This window comes from Cervus elaphus, chromosome 30, assembly GCF_910594005.1.
Source record: "Cervus elaphus chromosome 30, mCerEla1.1, whole genome shotgun sequence".
Lineage (NCBI taxonomy): Eukaryota > Metazoa > Chordata > Mammalia > Artiodactyla > Cervidae > Cervus > Cervus elaphus.
Window position 1 is genome coordinate 56,837,834 of NC_057844.1, and position 12,935 is coordinate 56,850,768.

Here is a 12,935-nt window from a genome sequence, read left to right on the forward strand (position 1 = left end):
GCATGATGTACTCTGCATATAAGTTAAATAAGCAGGGTGACAATATACAGCCTTGATGGACTCTTTTCTCATTTTGGAACCAGTGGATCCAGTATCCACTATCCACAGACTGGTTCCATGTTTGGTTCTAACGGTTGTGTCTTGACCTGCATACTGGTGTCTCAGGAGTCAGTTAAGATGGTCTGGTATTCCTATCTCTAAGAATTTTCCCATTTGTTGTGATCCACACAGTCAAAGGCTTTAGCATAGTTAATGTCGTGGTTCATGCCCGGGTTGGAAAAGAATTTCCAGACATGAGACAGAATGAAAAGGAAATAAAATCTATTATAATGGGAAATGCTGTTAGAACAATGGGCCAGTTCGAGAACCAACATTGAACAGGGGTCCTTAGTCCACTTTTATACCCAGGGTACAAGGAGTGGGATAGGGGTCTTGCAGGTCATTTGCTGATTGAATAAGGCACATATACTGGGTGGCGGGGGGGAGATTAAGGTAAATACCTTCTCTCTATGGGGTAGGAGGGGAGACAGGCTATACCATTCAGGAGGACCTGAAATCTGTTAATAATTACAACATGGGGGAGGGAAGGACGATATGGGTCTGGTTTTTCCGTTCCTGCTTTCCAAGACCCTCCTTGGTTTTATCTGCTCTTTTGTCCTTGGGTCACCACAGTCAATGAAGTCAAATTTTTATTGTTGTTGAAGATAACCTGCTATGATTTTCTCTCATTTGCCATTTTTATTTGCAAAGTCTTTATGTATTTTTGCCTTCTAATAAATCTTTTAATGTCTAGTTTGAGCCCCGCTGTTTCTGTGCTGCTTGTTTCAGCCTCTTTGATCCCCCGTTTTCCAGTCTCCTATAGCTCTTGCTGATTAATTTTGTGTGTCTTTCACTACATGCTGTTATTAGCTAAGGTAAGAATCATTTTAAAAATGTCAGTCTGAAATAGAATGAAATTGTTTTTATATTTTCTTTTACTGCGAATGTTTTTCCTCTTCTCAGATGTTTCACTGTTACTGCTGCTAAATGTTGTGGCTCACTGTCATGAGCCTTTAATTAGGAAAGTTCCCCCAAAGCTAATATTAGTCAACATTAGAACACATGGTGCTTCTTGAACTTTGGCATCAAAAGAAATTAATAATTTACCCTGAATGGCAGATCTAGTCATCATTGAGCAGGAAATTTCTAGTTTTATTGCTCTCTGTGTGACTTGTGGCAATGAACTACTAAATCATGGTCACCTCAGGTTATACGTCTTTTTTTTTTTTTTTCTTTTCCTTCTTTAGAACAACACATTAAGCAACTCAATTCAAATTATGTGTCATTCTAATTGGAACTGGAGAGCAATTAACTTTTGTGTGGCAAAATGTCAAGCACATTTTTTTTTTCTACTCATCAAAAGGAATTTGTCAAGAGGAGTCTATGGCTTTATATAAATTACAATTGTTGCTATTAATTTGGTCTCTGTTTCAATTAGCTTTTGAACTGCTTTAACTATGGGAAGAATAACAACTAGGAAATACAATAAATGATACTTTGTTTTGTCTCCTGACAAGATATCATTTCTTAATAGTCACGGTACTGTAAGTTCCAGTTCAAATAAACAGATTTTCCCTGTTGTATAAAAATAGAAAAATATAAAATACTAAACTTGTATATAGCTTTCTTACTTTAGCACCAGTTTTCCCAAGTTTATATTAGTGAAAACCATTATGTTTATTCCTTATTTCATAAAATAAGCACAAGTCTAATATCAAAGAACTAAATAACAGACAGGAAATTGCAAAAGCACAATCCACATTATCTTCCTTCATGTGCATATTTGAATATACTCTCTAGCTCCATGTAAATTATTCGTAAAAGTAATCTTCCTTTTTAAAAAACTGTAGCTCTTTTTGTCCTTTCCTTTTCTTTCTTTCCCTGTCCATTTTTCTTCCACAATGTTATAGAAAAAACCTTTGAATTTCTGAATTTTAGTGACAAACTGGAGAAATATGTAAACTAATAAACCCAAATAGGTTTAGGATCTCTTTAAATAGAATCCAAAAGTGGATAAACTTTTGTTCAGTAATTCATGTTCTAGTATGTCATATTTTGGAAATGATCTAGATATTCAATAAACAGCCATCATTTAGTTTATCTCAAAGTAACCCTAAAGTTTTAAGTTACCAAAATGATTTTGGAAACTATTTTTAAGTAGGCATAACAGAAAGCATAATTACTGTTGAAAATTCATTTATAAGCTTCTAGTTATATGATTTTAGCATACTTGTTAACAGTTTTGTTTAGATCATTCATGATGATTTGTGACATTAAATAGTTAGCCATCATTGTTTGTCTTGCTAACATTCTATAATAAATAACTTGAGCTTATTCGACTTTTAGTAAATCTAGGTAGAGTTATAATTGTATGTCTGCATTATTTTTAGTGCTAATAATGCTAAATATATCCCTGTTTTAAATCAACCATTGAATAAACCAACAAACAGCTAGATGTACTGAGAATTATCCTAGATCACGTGAACTTGAAAAACACATGGATTAGTCTCTGTATTTCTGAGAACATAATTTATATCATTTAATTTTCTTTTGGTGTTTCCCCAGTGGCACCAGTGGTAAGGAATCCGCCTGCCAATGTAGGAGACACAAGAGTTGTGGATTCAAACCCTGGGTTGGGAAGATCCCTTGGAGTGGGAAATGGCAACCCACTCCAGTATAGTTTCCAGTATAGAAAATTCCATGGACAAGAGGAGCCTATCAGGCTACAGTCCACAGGGTCTCAAAGAGTCAGACACAACTGAGCACGCACGTACAGAGTTTTATTTAAGCCAATTAAATATAGTTTTTATAAGCAATACTATTTGTTGGCAGAAAAACATTATACATCACTGCATATATGCATAGAGATACACCACCTTATAACTGATACAGAGATCTTTTGTTTTTGTTTTTCAATAGCATATGAAAGAATAGTTGGATTCAAATTGCGCTTTTGCAATCAGAATAAGGTTAACTATTCAGATGTCTTGAACATTTTACTAATGTCTGTGGAGTAGACATTCAAGATTTTTTGTTTATTTGTTTGTTTATCTCATTTCCAATTGGCCTTCCTCCCACTGGCTCCCCCTTTTCTTTTTTTTATAAAATTACCAGGGTTTGGGGGTTTCCTCAGTGGCAAAGAATACAGTCAGCAGTGCAGGAACCATAGGAAACCCAGGTTGAATCCCTGGGTCAGGAAGATCCCCTGGTGGAGGGCATGGCAACCCACCTCAGTACTCTTGTCTGAGAATCCTCATGGACAGAGGAGCTTGGTGGGCTACAGTCCACTGGGTCACAAAGAGTTTGACAAGCCTGAAGCTAACTTAGCATGCATGTAGACACTGGGGTTTCTAAAGAAGACTGGGTAGAACCAATACATCACAAAGGCACAGAGAAAGAATGCAAATTCTGCCAATAAGTACTTCTGTTTCCTAAGGCCAGAATGTTTACAATACCCACAAGCCTTTTGTGGTAAATAGGGGAGGTTTGGGGATTGGGCAGAAGAAGAGTTGGGTTTTTTTACTGTTTTTGTTAGGACTCAGTTGGAAAGAGAAGTTGTGTCGACTAAAAACAAAAAGTGTACAAAGAGAGTTGTGCCTTAAGTTTTATTTGAGACAGAGTGAGGAATGACACTCAGGAGACATTGCTCCAGATAGCTCTGAGAAATTACTCCAAAGAAGTAGAAGGGAAAGTCAGTATATATGTGATTTTTGGTGAAGTAGGGGTGGGGGACATGCAATCAAACACACCTCGGAATCTGTCTTGGCTGAGCAATGCAGGAGCAAGCAGGAAAGCCAAGCCCCTGAGTTAGAGTGACTGGCCAGAGACAACCTGGAAACTAACCCCGTTACTGTAAAACCTGATACTGAGAGCCAGATGGTAAAGCTGTCCTCCTCTGTTCCCTTACCTTGGGCTCTCCACCCAGGCCCCTTCCCAATAAAGTCTTGCTTTATCAGCATATGTGTCTCCTCGGACAATTACTTCCCGAGTGTTAGACAGAAGCCCTGGAAGGTGTTCCCCTAGCTGCTAGTTTCATGAATGTTTTTACTAGTCATGAGGAGCAGGTGTCACCATTTATGATTTAGTACCTTTTTAGATATGAGGAAATGCAAGAATCAAGCTCATATAAGCTTCTCCTGAAAATATCTATTTATCTGAAAGCCTATTCAGCCAGTTTTCTGAGAGCACTGTGCCGAATTCCTGATTTCTACTCTGAACTCCCTTCAGAGTACATTGACAGTCAGAGATCACAGCAGCTTATGATTTAAATCCTCAAAGAGGCAGATGGCAAATGCCAATTTTTAGTTGGCAGTTGTACAGGTTAATCCTCAATTTGTAGGAAAGCATTTTTAATTCCTCAAAAAATAGGGTTGCATCTTGAATGATATCAAGGTGTGACCAAGCCTTCAAGTACACTGTTATTGTGGAACCAGATTCATTTGCCTGACAATATGGAGCTAGCCAAACCCTGAGACACCTAGCTTTGCAGCAGAGGGAAATTTTATTCACGAGGCAGCCAAGAGGGAAGACAGAGAACAAATCTCCCTGAAGGTAGGAGTGAAAGGTGTATATAAGGTACAATTAAGGCGTGGGGATCATGGAGGAAGGTAACTGAAGATGAAGAAAAGGTAAGGTAATCATCATTACATCCAGGTGCAGCTAACCTGCATGCTTCTTCATGGGGCACATGTTCAGAAATTGTGAGTCACCATGCTCTGAGGGTGGAGTTTCTGCCCTCTGACTTCAAATGATCATGGATCAGACATTCGCACATGCCCAGTTGGAGGATCGTGATTCCAGTTAGTCTTAACCAGCTTAAACTAGAACTGGATACAGCTGGCTCCAAATTCCTCGGGGTTGGGGGGTGGTGGGTGGAATAAAAACACTGAGCCATATATCTTATTGTGTGGCTATGTGATACTAGGAGGATGTGCAAGTTTTTGTAAAAACAGTGAGCTTGATCTGTGAAGGCATGTTATGATCTATTATTTAGTAATGACTAACTGATGACCACCCTCAGTTTCATTATCTTTAGCTTACTTCTTTATATCAGGGAGAATATGTTCAACTAAGTTAGACATCAAACAATCCCCAGGTTCTAGATTGAGAGTTGTTTGCCTTTGGAATGGTTCCTTTCCCTTGGATGCATAGCTTCATTTTAGCTTAGAGGAGAAAGCCTAAAAATAGTTCCTTCTAGGCTCTAAATATCAGCTTTCAATATGACCAACTTCTGACCATAGAGTTACTTAAAAAAATCGTTTCAGATGTCTCATGAAGTTTCAGCCAGGATACTTAAAAACAAACAAAAAAATATTCCTCACTGTCCTGAACAACCACTTGGACTCAAGAGACTGCAAAAGACACCACCCTCTCAAGCTTCAGAGTTACTTCTAAAAATATCCAAAAGCAGGACACACAGAGAGTTCCCCTGAGAGCTGGCAGAGTCAGGAGAACCCTAACTGTAAGTAGAACGCGATCCCCATTTCTGCTCGGCTGTGGTTTGAGGCCTCCAACCACGCTGCCTGCGTGTACATTCAGGAACAGAGCTCCTGCATGCTCAGAGAGGCGGAGAGTCAAGCCAAGTTTGTAAGACACAAAATGAGACACGCAAGAAGGAAGTAATGCCCCTGGGAGAAGGGGGATCAACAACCCATGGGCAGCTCAAAACCATGTTTTCACCAGAGTCTGGATTGGAAAGATAAGGACAGTGTAAAATTATACCTTCCCTTCTCAGCCAGACAATACAGAGGTTTGGAGAGCTGACCCAGGTAAGAGTTCTCATTCTCTGCTCGTTTCTGCTTGTTTTCCCCAGAATCCCATCTGCAGGCTCCTGGGCAAGGGATTTAAAGTAAAGTATGTAGCTCTGTTATCAACTAGAATTTGGTATTATTTTCCATTAAATTTTAGTTTCCCCCTGGCTGTTTAAGAGGACAACTGGAAACAGTTTATCGGAGAATCCCTTTTGAGTCTCTCAACCCTGAGAGGGACCCAAACGGGTTTCATCCTTTTTGAGTAGACGTGGGGTGATCAAACTGGTGTGGAAGGACTTGACAAAACTGTCTAGGACGATATGTTTTTCTTCCCCCATGTTCTGGTTGGTTGCAAATGAAACGTGAATTTCTGGGTCAGTGTTTTGATGATGGACTCCTAGGAGTGTTCAGTGGGGAGGCTCAAGTTGTTGCTTTAGGTTACTGGCTTTGGAGCTATTGCACTTGTAAGACCACTGACATGGTGGACTTTGGTTTATGGTTTTGTGATTTCTTCAGTGTGGTTTCTTCACTGTTCTTATAGAAAAGTGGTCCCCAATCTTTTTGTCACCGCGGACTGGTTTTCTGGAAGACAGTTTTTCCACGGAACAGGGAGGTGGAGTAGGGATAGTTTTGGGATGATTCAAGTGCATTACATTTATTATGCACTTTATGTTGTTGTTATTACACCAGGCATTAGATCCCAGAGGTCGGGGACCCCTGTTATACAGGATTAGTGAGTATTCAGGTAGAAAAGGATGGAGGAGAGTAGCAAGAGCCACGTCAGTCTTACACTGTTTTGTTTTAGGTACCTCTTGTGTCTTTAATTTTTTATTAGCCTTTTGTACTGAATTGTTTAATGAAATTGTTTTGGAATCTTGAAACCTTTGGGAAGCTCCTGCATGCCAGTTAAAATATACATTCTCTTCCGTTTGATTGGTTTGGGAGCGCTTGCTTTCAGGTGCGCCCTTTCAATGAATGATTGTGTATAATTGGAATGTTCTCCATAATGGCTGTTGTAATTCTAAGTTGTCTCACTAAGATTTGCCATTTTTGTGTTACTTCAGCTTCTGGGACCACAGTTCTTAGGCATACGTGCTCAGTTTTTGATATTTAAACACCTCTTCTTTTGGGCTAAAACTTGGGTATTTTGGAGCTAATTTATTACAAAGAGCAATGTGCTATTGGATAGGGGATTTTGTGGTGTTTTACCACGTATCTCATTTAATGGAAATTTTCTTGAGGTTGGCAGGTGACCTAGTGTCAATCTAAACCCTTCTGTGACCAGCTTATCTAGCGTGGGCATCTTAGAGTGAGGTGGCAATTGCTCTAACAACTTTTTTTGCATACCCACCAAGATTATGCATACCTTCCAGGATTTGCATCAGAGCAATAGATCTATGATTCCTTTCAAGAAATGATTTAAGTGACGTATGCTCTAATGGCTTTTAAATAGTGTGATGTGTGCCTACTTAGATTTTGATAACCAAAACAGCCAGAATTTCTCATCTTAATTTATTTCCTAAATACCCATGTGGCTTATGTTGTGGATTATGTTGAGGCTTTATGAGTGTCCTTGCAACTACCGCCTATTGTGGATTGCCAATAAAACTATACCAGAAGCTTTCCTTTCTGGGGATGATATATATAATGTATATTTAAACAAAGTGTGTTGGAATTGGAGAGCTGGATGCAAGAGAATGGAGCTCAAACCTGAGAGTGACTTGCCTGGATCCCTCAGTAACAAGGAGAGGGAGAGTGAACTCAGAGGGCACCTGGCTCTGTCTCCTTGTCTCAGACTGTGAGCACACAGCTCTCATCCCATTCCTCACCTCATTCTCAACAACTTAAAAATGATAAGAGAAAACAAAGACATAGTTAACACTTCATGAAGTAGTTTCCTTTCAGAGAATTTCAAAATGGGCAGAGAGTAGGATGCTTTTGTAGGGAAAAGAATAGAAAACAAGAAAGTAAAAAATAAAAATATCTGATTAGCTGGGGCCACATAGTCAGCACCATTTGAAGTGAGACGCCCAGAACTGGCTTGATGTTTGGAGCTTTACTGAATGGATATAGTGTGTTTCTGACCAAATTGAGCATTTCCAGGGACTTAAAAGTCATAATTTTCAGTTTGTTAAATGTGGCACCCTGAACAGCATCAACTCCATCTTGGGTTTAGAAAGTTATTTCAGCATAGTTGCTAATCTAAAGAGATGCTTGAATATATGCATATGAAAAATGGAATATGTAGCTTTGTTACATGGGTGTACAAATAACATAGCTGTGGATGATTTATATAATGATTATCTATATTCATTATAGAGAGACCAAAGTCAGAAAATGCTCCAATTCTGTGTTATTCTTTCACATTTCTAATAAAATCTTTCATGATTTTAATGTTGTTAGAAAAAAATGTGTTTTACACAATTAGTCTGACTTAATTTATATTTAATTATAATTATACCTGCTGTGGTCCATTAAATAAACATGTTGTGACATAATTTTATCCACTTATTTTTTTTAATGTATGGAAAATAATTCTATTCATTTATTCATTCAGTGACCATTTATTTATCAACATCTGTGGGGACATTACCTGGAAGGGTGAGCAGTTAACCAAAAGCTGAGGCTCTTTACCCCTAACAGGATGGATAGATATTTAACAATATGATCAATAGTTTATATATTGATTACATATGTGTTGTGATATGGTATTTAATAAACAAATTCAGACTTATGAAACAGTGTTTAATAGGGATCTAAATGTAAGTGAAACATTCCCTGAAGAAGAATTGTTTTGAGAGCTCAATGCATAAGTATTAACTTTAAAATAATAGTGGCAGATTGGGGCAGGGATGATGATGCATGTAGAACAAGGAAGAAAAAAATGTGAGGACAAAATGCCTGAGGAAAAAAATACTCCTTCCATTGGAAGAATTGAAAGAAAGCCAATGTGGTGGTTTAACACCTGTAAATTACTGATTGATTGATGCTGCAAAAGACTAGGGAGACAGAGGCAATTATTTAGAGTATTGTAAGCCAGGTTAATAATGTAGCTTTTTATTTTAAGAAATGGGCAGAAAACATCTAAAATTTTCATGTTTGTCAGAATTTTTTTGAGGCAGCTGATTTATCCATACCTCAAACTAGATTAGGCATAAAGAGAGATTCACTGATTCACATTGCTGAAAATCTATGATTCATGCGTGACTGTGAAAGACTGAATATACAGATGGACAATAGTCAGACCATGTGTAAAAATAAAACTCTGACCATAACCTGCAGCAACCTACCCAGGAGACCAGCCCATTATCTATAGTAACCAGCCCAGGAAGCCAGCTGCTACATATCAGACTTTCGGGGGAAGCCAGATTGCAATCTCCACCGACAGTCCAGGAAGCCAAAATGGTAACTCCTATAAAAACCAGCCCCAAACAGCCAGGACTTATTGACTCACTGGCAGCTTCCCTATATTTTGGCCCTGTTTCCAATTTAGGACTGCTGTAGCCACGCATTCCGGGAAACAAACTCACTCAGAAGGACAATGCAGATAGTAGAGTGCAGTTCATTACACCTGCGGACCCAAGGCAGTCTCCTCTTAGCCAAGGACCCCGACCAGCTTTTGTGAAAACCTTATATACCCTGAGTGTACTTGCTCAAACCCACCTCCCCAAATTCCTTGAAACTAGTCTGGACAAGGTAAAAGAGAGATACAATCAAAGTTAACTCATGATTCATGTGTCACAAGACTAGATAAACAGTGGATATTTATCAATAGGCCTGTGGTCATATCCCAATAAACATAATGGAATTTACCACATTGTTCTGTTACAGAGATAATTAGCATATTCTTTTAGGCACCAGAGAGTCCAAGTACAAGTCCTGAGGCTCTTTTATCTGGGGGGTCTGGTTTTCCATTGGTATGCCATTTCTATAGACACCAAGCGCAAAGTTCAGAGTCCATTGGGAGGGTGACCATGCATGTAGCCTAATGTTCACAGCCTGGCCTAAGATGGAGTCCAGCTCTGTCTGTTTCCTCCTTCAGGACCAACAAGAGAAAAGCCAAGTGTGCACCTCTAACCAATCACAGAGGATACATTGCTTCTACTTAACTCAGTCCCACCCTCCCCTCCCTACATCCTACCATCAGGACAAACCTGAAGCTTCCCCTTTTTCTCCTGAAAGTTCTCCCACTCCTCTGCCTGCTGTTGAGTCTCTCCCAAAATGCAGGTGTTTAGTGGTTGACTTCCTTGCTCTCCCCAGTCTAAAAAACTGACTTTGCTTGTTCTCATTTGGTTGGTCTTTATTTCTGCTGTGTGATTCAGGGACTGAGAGAAGCTGTCGGTCATATCTCTCTTTGTCTTCGTCTCTCCCTGTTTCCATCTCTCTGGTCAACATTTTTCTGAGATTAACCAGAGAGATGAAAATAAAATTATTTTCTTCCACAAGACAATAATGACCTCAAGTAAGTCAAAGCTAATATCATATACCAGATAGAAATCACAGATAAAAACTAAGTACTTCTACCCAGGAAAATCTCGAGGGTGATCAAAGTCATTTTATGGCACAGATATTATTCCTGAACTAATAATTGTTTACAAAGTGGATGATTTCTTACTGAGGTTCATAAGATTACAGTACTTATATGTAGATGTCCAGTTTCATTTGAACTTTAGATAAACAGCAAATACTTTCTTTAAAAAATAGAAGCATGGCTTATGAAAATGATAAATGAAAAATACTGATACCAAGCAGGGCCATGTAGGGCTCCCAGGTACAAAGCCTTTCTGTGTCCTCCATCCCTTTGATTATAAGAAATAGACTTCGTTTAGCCTCCATGACCTTTCCTGAGTTCCAGTGGTAATATGGGCTAATTTAAGCAGTTGCTACTTGGGGAAGGGAAGGGATGCAAACAAGGGGGAAACAGTCAAGAAAGACAACAGTGTAGACTTAGAGCAAGGTCCTGGTTCCCCATCAAGGGAACTGTTCAGTTCAGTCCCTCAGTTGTGCCCAATTATTTGTGACCACGTGGACGTCAGCACACCAGGCTTCCCTGTCCATCACCAACTCCTGGAGCTTGCTCAAACTGATTTCCATTGAGTCAGTGATGGCATCCAAACATCTCATTCTCTCTTGTTCCCTTCTGCTCCTGCCTTCAATCTTTCCCAGCATCAGGGTCTTTTCCAATGAGTTAGTTCCTCACATCAGGTGGCCAAAGTACTGGAGTTTCAGCTTCAGCATCAGTCCTTCCAATGAACATTCAGGACTGATTTCCTTAGAATTGACTGGTTTGATCTCCTTACAGTTCAGGAGACCCTCAAGAGTCTTCTCCAATACCTCAGTTCAAAAGCATCAATTCTTCAGTGCTCAGCTTTGTATATAGTCCAACTCTCACATCCGTACATGACTACTGGAAAAACCATAGCTTTGACTAGACGGACCTTTGTTGGCAAAGTAATGTCTCTGCTTTCTAATATGCTATCTAGGTTGGTCATAGCTTTTCTTCCAAGGAGCAACCATCTTTTAATTTCATGGCTGCAGTCACCATCTGCAGTGATTTTGGAGCTCCCAAAAATAAAGTCTGTCACTGTTTCCATTGTTTCTCCATCTATTTGCCATGAAGTGATGGGACCAGATGCCATGACCTTTGTTTTCTGAATGTTGAGTTTTAAGCCAGCTTTTTCACTCTCATCTTTCATGTTCATCCAGAGGCTCTTCAGTTCCTCGTTGCTTTCTGCCATAAGGTTTGTGTCATCTACATATCTGAGGTTATTAATATTTCTCCTGGCAATTTTGGTTCCAACTTGTGCTTCATCCAGCCCAGCATTTCGCATGATGTACTCTGCATAGAAGTTAAATAAGCAGGGTGACAATATACAGCCTTGACACACTCCTTTCCCAATTTGGAACCAGTCTGTTGTTCCATGTCCATTTCTAACTGTTGCTTCTTGACCTACGTACAGATTTCTCAGTAGGCAGGTAAGGTGATCTGGTATTCCCATATCTTGAAGAATTTTCCACAATTTGTTTTGATCCATTCAGTCAAAGACTTTGGCATAGTCAATAGAGCAAAAGTAGATGTTTCTCTGGAATTCTCTTGCTTTTTCGATCTAACAGATGTTGGCAATTTCATCACTGGTTCCTCTGATTTTCTAAATCCAGCTTAAACATCTAGAATTTCTTGGTTCACATATTGCTGAAACCTCAGTTAGAGAATTTTAAGCATTATTTTCTTAGCATGTGAGATGAGGGCAATTGTGTGGTAGTTTGAACATTCTTTGGCATTGCCTTGTTTGAACTGTTTTTCTAATACCTAAAATCCCTCCAGGTGGGAGAAGTTAACAATTAGTGGTATGCTGTCCTCAAGTACATAGACCTCAGACCAGTTGGAACCTTAAGGTTGATGATGCTAGCTCCTGCCTGCCCCTAACCCATCAGAACACTGTCCAGAAGCTGATCGCACCATCTTTGAACCATTACTATAAAACTTCTCACTATCTTCTCCAAGTTTGGACACATGACTTTCAGGGCATTAGCCTGCTGTGGCCTATTTGCCTGGCAAAACAATAAGGCTATTGTTTTCTACTTCACCAAAAACTCTGTCTCCAAGATTCACTTTGGCACAAGTGTCCAGAGAAGCTGAGCTTCTGGCATCAAATTTTTGTGTTTAACTCAAATGCAGATGTAACTGGGCATTATATATATATGTATATATATTACTTCAGTCTTACTCACATGACATGAAAAGCAAAGACATCATACTCCATGTAATAGGCTGAGAGCCTGTGGGTAAAAATACAGAAAGAAAATATGCTAAGATGAAAAGAATAAGAGATGCCATTAAAATGCTTAAATGGGAATGAGATATTCAGGTTTGAAATTTGAAACAATTAGCATGGTTACTATGTCGCAGAAGAACTAGAGGGAACAGGAGAGGATGTGTAGGGTATGTGTAGGTAGGCTATTGCAGCAGATGAGATGAATGTAGGTGGTTTTAACTAGAATGATGGTACATGAATTTAGAAAAGTACATTAGACCACTGGGGCATAGAAGAAATAGTGATTAGTGATTGTTACTTGTTAATTATAAGTTGTAAATTTAGTAAGATTGTACTTCAGTTAAGTTCAATTCAGTTGCTCAGTCCTGCC

General features: G+C 39.1%; 1 long non-coding RNA gene across 2 annotated transcripts in view; it reads left to right on the forward strand.

Annotated features, from left to right (window-relative positions):
• The first annotated feature begins 5,457 nt into the window (after positions 1-5,457).
• The window catches only part of LOC122686872, a 344,623-nt gene continuing 337,145 nt past the window's right edge, over positions 5,458-12,935 (forward strand). Inside the window, exon 1 of one of the 2 annotated variants that reach the window (XR_006338933.1) lies at positions 5,458-5,807. This is a non-coding gene — a long non-coding RNA (uncharacterized LOC122686872). The remainder of the gene's footprint in view (positions 5,808-12,935) is intronic. The other variant, XR_006338934.1, reaches the window with a different exon arrangement.